The sequence below is a fragment of the Cucurbita pepo genome, chromosome 1 (genome assembly GCF_057944985.1).
Source record: "Cucurbita pepo subsp. pepo isolate OVF chromosome 1, ASM5794498v1, whole genome shotgun sequence".
NCBI lineage: Eukaryota > Viridiplantae > Streptophyta > Magnoliopsida > Cucurbitales > Cucurbitaceae > Cucurbita > Cucurbita pepo.
In genome coordinates this window covers 10518296-10528849 of record NC_141798.1, presented here as the reverse complement: position 1 = coordinate 10528849, position 10554 = coordinate 10518296, and the positions used below count along the sequence as shown (strand labels likewise).

Sequence of the window (10554 nt, the reverse complement as noted above, 5' to 3'; positions counted from 1 at the left end):
AAAAAAAAAATTATTTCCTCTTCTACTAATTCTTCTTTTAGTACTTGGAACGATCGATATTTGAATGCCTTGGAGAATTGCCTCTTATGTTTCTTGAGGTCGAGTGTTGTATTGCCCGTTTAGTAAGCACAACTCTGCTGTTGAGAGTAAGCATCAAAACTTGCATAATATTGATTATGCTTTTGTTTCTTGCAATTGTGCTTGTCTATTCAATTATTCAATTATGGTATGGGGAATGTGCTTTGGAAGCTACCTTCTAAATTAACTTTACTCGTTCCCTTTTCTTGATTGAAAGACATCATTCTCACGTATTAATAGCACGAATTTTTATTGTGATTCTCTTAGCCCTTTTTTGTAATTTTGTTTTTATTGAAAACAAAATCTTCAACTTTGTAGAAGTCACTCTCCAAATTGCTAGTCTTACCATCAACACATTCTACTTAATCCATTTGTAACGACCCTAGATTTCTACTAATCTAAAATCGTTACTATCATCTTAACCTAAGATCTTATGCAAAATTTAACTCTTAAAATATCATTGTCAAATTATAACTCCATTGTAAAACATTACATCGTCATTAAAAAAACATTGTCATGGTCTTACATGCTTGAAAACATAATTCATAAACAAATTAAAAACAATAATAATAAATAATTTAAAACATGAAATGCATAACAACTTATTCTAACCTAAGACTAAGAATTTAAAAATGTTACTAGTCTATGCACGTACAAGGGAGTCTTGCCTAAGTATTTCAAAGAATAGTCAGTAGGTGACCCCACTATAAGGGCCGTAAAAAATGCAAACACATGCAAGTCATTTTCTAGGGAACTATCATTAAAAACATCATAAGGGTGCCCTCCAATCCAAACTAAATTGGATGTGTAGTACTTCCCTACACACGACCCACATGTGGGAGCATGAATCCCAGGCGGTTCGCACCCCCTTGACCCATCATAGTCGAGTTAGCTGTCCGTAGCGACGTCTGGAGGTCAGCATACCCTTGAGTGTCATGCGCGGTGTCACAACCACTATGAAGCAAATAGATAATGTTAGATTCCTGATGAAAGACACAAATGGACGTGTCAACGTGATTGCAAGAAAAATCAAGTGTGAGAAGAAATGAGCTAAAACGTTGAAACCAAGCGCGAGGAACTTGCTTTAAGCCATAGAGGGCTTTCTTTAATAGATAGACATGAGTGGGAAATCAAGGATAAATATACCCAGGAGGTTGTTCCATATGAACACGTTCAATAAGAGTGTCATTGAGAAAAGCATTCTTGACATCAAGTTGTCAAAGAGGCCATTTATTTGTGACCATAATAGAAAGCACAACACGGGCAGTGGTAGCTTTGACAACCGGACTGAAAGTGTCAGTGTAGTCGAGACCAGTATAACCTTTGGCAACAAGACGAGCCTTGAAACACTCAACAGATCCATCAGACAAATATTTAATACGAAGCACCCATTTAGAGCCCACAATGTCAGCGTTGGCAGGGCGAAGAACCAAAGTCCAAGTATTATTTTGTTGTAAAGCTCGAATTTCTTCATCCATGGTAGCAACCCAAGCAGGATTATTAGCCGCAAATTTTAATCTTTTTGGCTCAGTGGATACAAGAAGAGTAGAAAGGAGTTCAGATGAGCCCAAAATACCAAGATTTGCTGGATGACGAGTCTTGAAGATACCAACTTTAGCTCGTGTGATCATAGGATGAGAGTCAAAAGAAGAAGAGGCATCAACAGTAGGTTCATTAGAGATTGAATCAGAAGTCGAGAGTGGCAAAGAGGAACCTGCAAGAGAAGTATCAACCTGCATAAACTCATCCATAAGGTTAGAACAAATATCACACAGGGATAAACTTTATTGAGGAATGAGCGGTGATGAAGTGGTAGGGGGATGATTCAATATGGTAAAGATGTGGTTCCAAGAAATTCGAAATATGAAGAGATCAAAGAGGTTGGGCCTAGGAGCTAGGAACAGCAGGAAAGTGAGTTTCAACAAATTGAGCGTGGCGGGTGAGGTATAGCTTAGTGGTGGCGGGATCAAGATGACGAAACCCTTTATGAGCAGGATTATAACCCAAAAAAATGCAATGAATGCTCTGGGGAGAAAGCTTGTTAGGCATATAATCATGCAAGCATGGATAAACATGACAATCAAAGGGATGAAATTGTCATAATGCGGAGAGTAGCCGTAGAGAAGTTCAAAGGATGACTTATCTCCAAGAAGTGGAGTAGGCAACCGGTTGATAATATAAGCTGCAGTGCTGAAGGCGTCAACCCAGAAACAAGGAGAAATATGGGAGTGAAAGAGAAGGACCAAGCCAGTCTCAGTCACATGACGATGTTTTCTCTCAGCACAATCATTTTAAGCAGGTGTATATGGACAAGAGAGTTGATGGTGGATGCCAGAAGTACGTAAATGAGTTTTGAAACAAGTGCTAGTAAATTCGGCACCTCCATCACTTTGAAATACATTGATACGAGTAGAATATTGATTTTCTACAAATTTTTTAAATTGAAGAAAAATATCAAAGAAATCATATTTAAATTTGAAAGGGTAAAGCCAAGTGAATTGAGAATAATCATCAATAAAAATAACGTAGTAAAGAAAATACGAATTGGATTTGACGGGAGAAGAAGACCAAAGATCACAATGAATAAGATTTAACACATGAGATGACCTACGTTCATAATAGGAATAAGGCAATCGATGACTTTTCACACTCTGACAAGTACTACATAGTGATGGAGAAGGCAATAAAGACATCAGAGAAAGATAAGCTCTTTATATTTAAAAAAGAAATAATAGAATGATTCACATGACCCAGGCGAGCACGCCATAAGTCATATGAAGCACGTAAAGATTTGTTTCTAAGGACTGAAATAAAAGAGGAGTTGTCGCGCTCCAGCACATATAGCCCTTCATCTCTTTTATCGGTTGTCATCACCCTTCCTATTTGACGAATTTGGATAGTAAGAAGATTATTAATAAATGTAACGGGGAGAGGAAAATCATACGTTAATTTATTGATTGAAAGAAGATTTTTAGTGAAATGAGGGACAACCAAGACATCTAACAAGTGAATATTTAGACAGGAGAAAGAGTACTGGTGTGGGTAATGGGTAGGGATGCACCATTTTTTACGATCATAGAGTCCTTACCTGTGTAATTTTTAGACTGATCCAAAATTGATGGGTCGGTAGTCATATGGGCCGAAGCCCTAGTGTCCAAAAACCAATCAGTAGCATCGGGTCCAGCAATAGAACAGGACATGTTGAAGGCTTCAGCAAGGTGAGCATGAGTAGAATCAGGCCGAACATACCGTTGGTTGCAGTGGTCAGCATAATGGCCCTCTGTGCGACATATTTGGCAAGGAGGTGGTCGACGACCCTGACCTGAGTGGGTTTGCCCTTGGTTGGAAGAGTTATGTTTGTGGGAATGAGAACGACCTCGCTGGTTGCTAGAGGAAGCACGGTGGCTTTCATGGGTGCGACCACGATTAGTGGCTGTGAATGTCGTAGGAGCGGAGTCAGAGGACTCAAGGGAGCGTTGGAACAATTCAAAACTTTAAGCTTTAGAGACTAAATCTTCAAAATAGGGGAGAGGTGTGAGAGCCATCTGAGCAATAAAAAAGCGTAAAAATCGATGTCGAGTCCACGAAGGAACCAATGCACTTTATCAATATCCTCGATGGGTCTGGCAATGGCATGAAGTTGGTCACAAATTGTTTTGAAGGCACGGGCATACTCAGCAACAAGTTTGGTGCCACGTTTCATCAACTGCAAGTCATCCTTGAGTCTCAGCGAACGAGCTTTCGAATGATGGTTGAACGCAAATTTTAACGCAAGTCAAACGTCACGTGCAGTGGAGAGACCAACGACGATAGTAATGGCTTCCTCGGTGAGAGAGGAAAGCAGGAGACAGAGAAGTCGTTGATCAGCTGCTTTCCATGCCAAATATTTGGGGTTGAGTGTTGAGGAGGTTTCTGGTTTAAAGCGAGATCGTGGAACCTTAGTTCCATCAACATAGCCCAGCATGTCTTGACTCTCAAGGAGAGGGAGAAGTTGGCTTTCCGAAAGCAGATAATTGGAGGAAGAAAGTCTGATAGGGATCATATGGATAAAAGTGTTGAAAGGAAGAAGATGATAAGAGGATTCGGAAGCCATAGAGAAGAAAGGATCAAGGTTGTTAAACTGAGAGGGGTCTGATACCATGATAATGTTTACTTCACAGAATAGAGAATTATGGTTTAGAAGTAATAGGGGAAGAAAAATAAAAGAAAAGGATAATAAATTAAAACCATATTTTCCGTTTAATAAAAAGGGCGAATATGGTAAGCCGTAATTTAAGAAAAATATCTAGATATTTGCCTTTAATAAACGGTCAAATATCCTTAACATAGACGAGCGTCATGATGCGACCAAGGAGGATGGTGCATCATCTAACACACCACATAGAGTGGGCATTGAAGACAAGTCGAGGCATGTTCAAGATGAGACGTGATGTTGTATTGAGAGACCTTGGCCCCAAGTAGAGACAAGGTTGAGCCAAATGACTTGGCCTTGTGTAGAGGCAAGTCGGTTCTATTGCAGACGATTGAACATGCACGCGTAGACAACGTGTGTAGTCGAACAAGCTTAGATTCTATACAAGGGATGTTTGGTAGGCGAAGAAAAACCTCGCCTAAGGTCTGATGAAGGTACAAAGACAGAGCGAAAAAAATATATGGGGCTTGATTCTCTTTAAGGCTAGTCTTGAGTGTATCAACATCATGATGCCACATGGTTGAAAAAGTAGGACCGTGACAGTTGGTATCAGAGCCCCACTTTGTGTGTCTAATCGGACATGACAGTCAAGAGAAATGAACTCGAGAGTTGATTGAAGACCTTGCAAGTGTGTCAAGAGTGCCAGAATAGGTATGACGGTTGTGGGCCTGAAATAGAATCAGCTGTGGGTTGAAGCCAAGACTACCTGAAGTTCATCAGTGTCGTGTGTCGACACCTCAGTGTGGGGAGATCTACCCGTCAAGTAAAATCAAGCTCGTTTGCCAAGCGCTTGTGGTTTCGATAATGGGCAAGACAAACAAAACAAAAGGTGCACCAGGTCAGTACCTTTCAAAGAATCATTCGCATGACAAGAATAATGTCAATGGTTGCAAGCAAAGAAGCCGGGGGTCAGTTAAGACATGCGTCTGCCAAGTGTCAGATTGTGCACAATGAAAGTCCTTATGAGGGACGACATTGCTAAAAGAGAGACAGTTAATATTTAGTAGGGGAGAGCCCGCAAGAATGTGTTGCTCACCCTAACACAGTGTTCCGAGAATTGAACACAAGTGAATTCCTTGAATCATCTCCTCCTACCTAAGGCGGATGACTTCACATGAGAAAACCAGCATTAGTTCGAGAAGTGAGAACCAGCTGGATGTAGGCAACAAAGAGAAAAGTTATGGGAAGACTGAGAGAAGTGGAAGAATACAAAGAGTTGGTTGAAGTGTAGTGCCAAAAACTGAAGAGATTGTGTCATAAGTTTTGACTTTGATTCAATACAAGAAGTTTCCGCCTTGAGAAAATTTTGTGGTTGGGCTTGCGAGCCCCACCCCGAGGGGAGCACCAGTTTGTGCGACTCAGAGAATACACATATTGAGCCCAAGATGGCCACAAATGGGACGAGGTTCCCCTTGAAAGTCAATAATTATTTGGTGAGTATCTGTAGCCTCATCCAACCTTTTTGCGAACTTCAGTGGCCGAGTCCAAGATGGGCGAACAACATAAATAGGTCTGAAGGTGGGATAGCCCGTAGATAGTGTGCACGAGTTTTGTATTCATCTGAAGCACGTTTGTTTTCTAGCAAGTTAGTAACAAGACAAGAAAGTATAGACAACATAGATGCCTTGGGTCGACAAGAGAGGTCTCGAAGCACGTTTATTTAGGCTTTAGATAGTTCTGGCCTAATCTCTTGTGTTATCTAAGCAACTAGAGAGGTCTCGAAGTACATAGCAGTTCCTTAGTTTGAATCTTACCATTAGGGGTCTACACAAGTTATCCAACCTTTTTGTTCTTTGACTTAGGTAGCGTGTTGTGCCTACACAACGAAATTACTACCATTTTGGCTTGAGGCGCTACTTTATAAATTTTTTATGGGACAATATGGTGTCGGCTAATTTGAACATCATCCATGGAAAGTTAGCCGGTGGACACTCCACAAAATCATAAAGTCACCTAGTTTTGGGGGGCGCTATCCCCTGTGTGCTGGCAAGCTACTGAGTCAATCTATGTGGTCTTGTACCCCTTCTCAGGATTGGTTTATTGCTGAGTGGCTCTGTTTAGGAGACCCCGGGTCGTTTCCACAAGATTGGGGTACTTAGTCGTCTAGAGGCCCTATCCTAACCAGCCTAGGCCTAACTTAACAATACAAGTACCATAATGATAGGGTAGTGGGGACTCTGTTGACACTACACTGTTCATATTGCATATAGCCTATAGAGCTATCTTAGTCATGCTTGAATATTGTGGCAGTCTACTAGGTCTTTACGACGACTAAGCGGCTTACACATGGACCTTCGACTCCAGGATACTCTTTTATGACTCCTTGAGCCTATCTTAGTCTGGTCCCACTGATCAACGTTCATGATCTTAAGGTGCTCAGTCTATCGGAGGTGTCCTAATCTAAGTCATCATCTAGCCAACCTGACTCCAGCACCCTAGTCTTATCTCATCACTATTATTTATGCTCTACTGGGGAACATGCAAATAGTCACTTGGAGCCAACACACAATGTTTCATGTAAACATACAAGCTCAACAAGGGGATAATGTCCATCAATCACCTAGAGCTCAGATAGAAAGATTTTCATCCGTTCTTTTTAGTAAGTATAAGACTTGAAAGGAGCATGAAATTCATAGTCTCAACCTAGAGGCAATTCTATAATGACAACACAAACATGTTGTTCTCGTGTCTATTTGCTTGTTTTATGCTTTATATATGGAAATTCTATCTACCTAAGGCTGGTTTAATTAGCATACATACTTGTTCAAGCGATCCCTATACAAATACTGCTCAAGGAGAATCTTAATGGCTACTTACGTAGTTGGTACGTGCCTTCTCGGGCTCGATTTTTTGTTTGAAAGGTGCACATAATTTCTAAAATTCCTCTAGTGGAACCTAATTCATATTAAAATAAAGTTAGTATCTAAACCGGGACAAAAATGGTCGAGTGGAGGCCAAACGGGCAAGAAAGGTGCGCTCAAGCACTGGTCACGGGTGTCCTTATAAGCGGTTTCACATGCGGGTTTAGGCGTAGGATTTTTGGGTTGCTTGTAGGTTATTGGGTCAGATGCGGGAGAATGGGTAATGTCGAATGAGGAAATGTGAGCCTCCACCTGATACTAGACATGTTGCTCCTCTCTCTGTGTGACATGTGTCCACCGTTCATCCAACCGTGTTTGTCATCAAGCCACCTGACGCTTGTCGCACAAAACTTGAATCAACTACCGAAGTTGTAAAGTACCAAAAATAATAATAATAATAATAATAATAATAATAAAATAAATTATCTTTTTAAGAAAAAATCACAATCAAATTTGACTAATAGTTTGGTTCTTACCCTTCTTTGAGGCTAATAGAAACTTTGTCTCTTAGCGCATTTCGACTCAAGGTTACTTCACGAACGTCGTTAAATATCTTCTTTTCTTTCTCGAGTTCTGATGGAATAAGACGATCTGAATGCTCAAACTAGTTCGCTAGTCCATTGAGTCGTAAAGTGTCTTCTGCTAAAATTAAACTCGAGCTACTGGTTGTATAGTTAGTTTGAATCTTATTCTTCCTCCTCCAAAACAATAAATTCTTTCCCAATTTTTTCTCTCTTTTTTCTTCTCCTTACAAGTTTGAGGGCCACAACCACATCCCTCTTAGGGATAAGGGTCAATAAAATTTACATAGGCTCACGTGTTACAAATTGTATCCCAAACTCAATTCTCATATGTAATAAACTCAAACAACACGAGTTTGTAATTGGATTTGATTTTGTATTATTAGAAGTATTTTTTATTTTAAATTGTACTTCATTTTTTTTTTTTTTGAAATATTTATGGACTAAATTTTATCCACTAATCTTTCTTTAAATGAGCTAAACAAATTGTCCACTATTATATCTATATATAACTATAAATTGTGAGTTGACATTTGAAACGATTTTTTTAATTAAAATGAAGAGAATAAAGTGTAACAAAAGAACAAAAATATTCTTTTCACTAGATACTTAATCTTATATTTTGACTATAACACATATTTGTCATTAAAAATCACCTTATGTTTAAACTTTCTATACAAACAAATATTATAGAGTTGGTATAACAATGTTTATCCCCAAACTTGAAGCTTCCATGGCTAAGTATGAAGAAAGTGAGATGATCAAGAAGTATACTACAAATGGTGATGATGTTCAGCTAAAAGCTTCTAGTGGTATTGTTCGAGGTTCAACTCAAGTCAGCAATCAAGGCAAGGTACCAAAAATCTTAAAAGATAACAAGAATGTTGGGCCCAAGCTTAGTTCAAATACTCACCTAAAGACATCAAAGTTGCAATTTAGTCGAGAGCAAATGAAGGAGATTTTTAAATATCATGATAGCGACAAGAATGGTTTTCTCAACATAAGGGAGCTAACAAAAGCTTTTGCTTTTCTAGGCTCAATTGTTCCATTTGAGAAAGCTTCCTATGACATGGCATATGCTCATGCAAATAAAGATGGCCTTATCAGCTAGGCTGAACTTGACAAACTCATTGATTATGCCCAGAAAATTGTGAGGAAGAAATGAGCTTCTAGACTACGTACCCTTGTATTTCATGTATAAAAGGTGTTTGTCGTGTATGATACCAAAAAAATGTATATTTGAAATAAAGAAGTTATTTTCATTTTTATTTTAGTAATTGTAATGAGAAAATTGTTTGTAATTTTTTTTTCATTCCTATAAAAAATAATACTTCTCTTAATAGTGCTTAGCATGATTGACTTGATCACCATTATATTAAGCATTTAACTGCGTGAGAGAGTTTTCTTTTAAGTCTCTCAAGATTGATGATGGTCGGTTTAGTTTGTGGTTTTATAGTTGTGGTTTTGTACCGTTAAATAATTTTTACGTTTGAATTACCGTTTATCTTTTACTTTGAGTTTTTCATGTTTTCAATTTTTCAAATATTTAATTCTCGTCTAAGATTCAGCTGTTACCGACTAGATTTTTTGTATGAGAGTTATCTTTAATAGAAAATCTAACTCTGAGATAATCTATTGTTGGCTTCTATCTATATCTTAATATGTGAGGATTGTATCTTCTTTTTAATGGTTCTATTTTAAACCAGGTAAGGTGATATGTTCCATGTAAGTGTTTATTGAAGTAGCTATATTTGATGAACTAAAGGTTCTATTTTAAACCATGTAATGTGATATGTTTCATGTAAGAGTTGATTGAAGTAGCCATATTTGATGAACTTGTGTCATGACTTAATTAAGAGATTTCGAATCTCAGATTGTGACTAAAAGACAAGATAACAGTAAATAAAAGTAAAATAAAAATAAAACGGGTAAAATTTCATGCAATTTAAAGTCATTCAACACAATAGTCAAAATTCAAAACAAAATCAATATAAAAAAAAATGTTTTTCAAGTTATTTACAAATGGGGAATGAGAACGGGGTACAATATGAGTACAAATGACAACCCACAAAAATACAATCTAAACTAACGTTTCGGGTGGACACCTCTCTGTGATGACGCAATATCTACCACTCAAAAGTGTGCATAGATATGAAGATATTATTACTCAACGAAAGAATACAGATTTAAGAATTAGAAAAAGAATTGGGATCAAATGTTCAATCTTCATTGATATTCACGACCTTTAAATAGGATACAAGATACTAAATAATATCTACCAAGAAAATATAAACTAACTAAATCCTGATAATAAAATAAAATATACTACTATTCAAATTCAACTGATTACGATATCTAAGATATATTTCCTAACTAATATATTCCGAAAGATTACGAATATCATATATTCCATAACCAATTCAAACTAAAATAAGTTGCACTAAATTGTGACAGCCTCCCTTAGTGCAAGCTTATTTCTCAATAACTCCGAGAGCTTCTACGAAAAACTTCAAACTTCACTTTGGCAAGTGCCTTAGTAAATATGTCTGCAACTTGCTCATTAGTATGTATTTCCTGCAATTCAACATCCTGCGTTAACACGTTCTCTCGAACAAAATAATCTACGAAGAATTTCTTCCAGTTAGGCTTGCTTATGGACTTCTTAGGCATGCCACCACCTGAATAAGACATTGACAGATCATGTTGAATGATTTCCTTCTTAATAAGTTCCACATCACAGCGATTCAATCGGGTAATCTTCTGAAAAGATCTAATTTTGAGAGCATTTGACAGTTCTGGTCTCAAAACAGTCTTCTCTCCAATGGTCTTAAACTTGAGGCTTCAACAACTATAAAAGCTCCTTCACCATTTGAGTCCACGTAAAGTCCACCCAAAATATTTG

General features: G+C 37.9%; 1 pseudogene; it reads left to right on the top strand.

Annotated features, from left to right (window-relative positions):
* Positions 1–8356: 8356 nt before the first annotated feature.
* On the top strand, positions 8357–8817 carry LOC111793246 (uncharacterized; annotated as a pseudogene).
* Positions 8818–10554: the final 1737 nt, after the last annotated feature.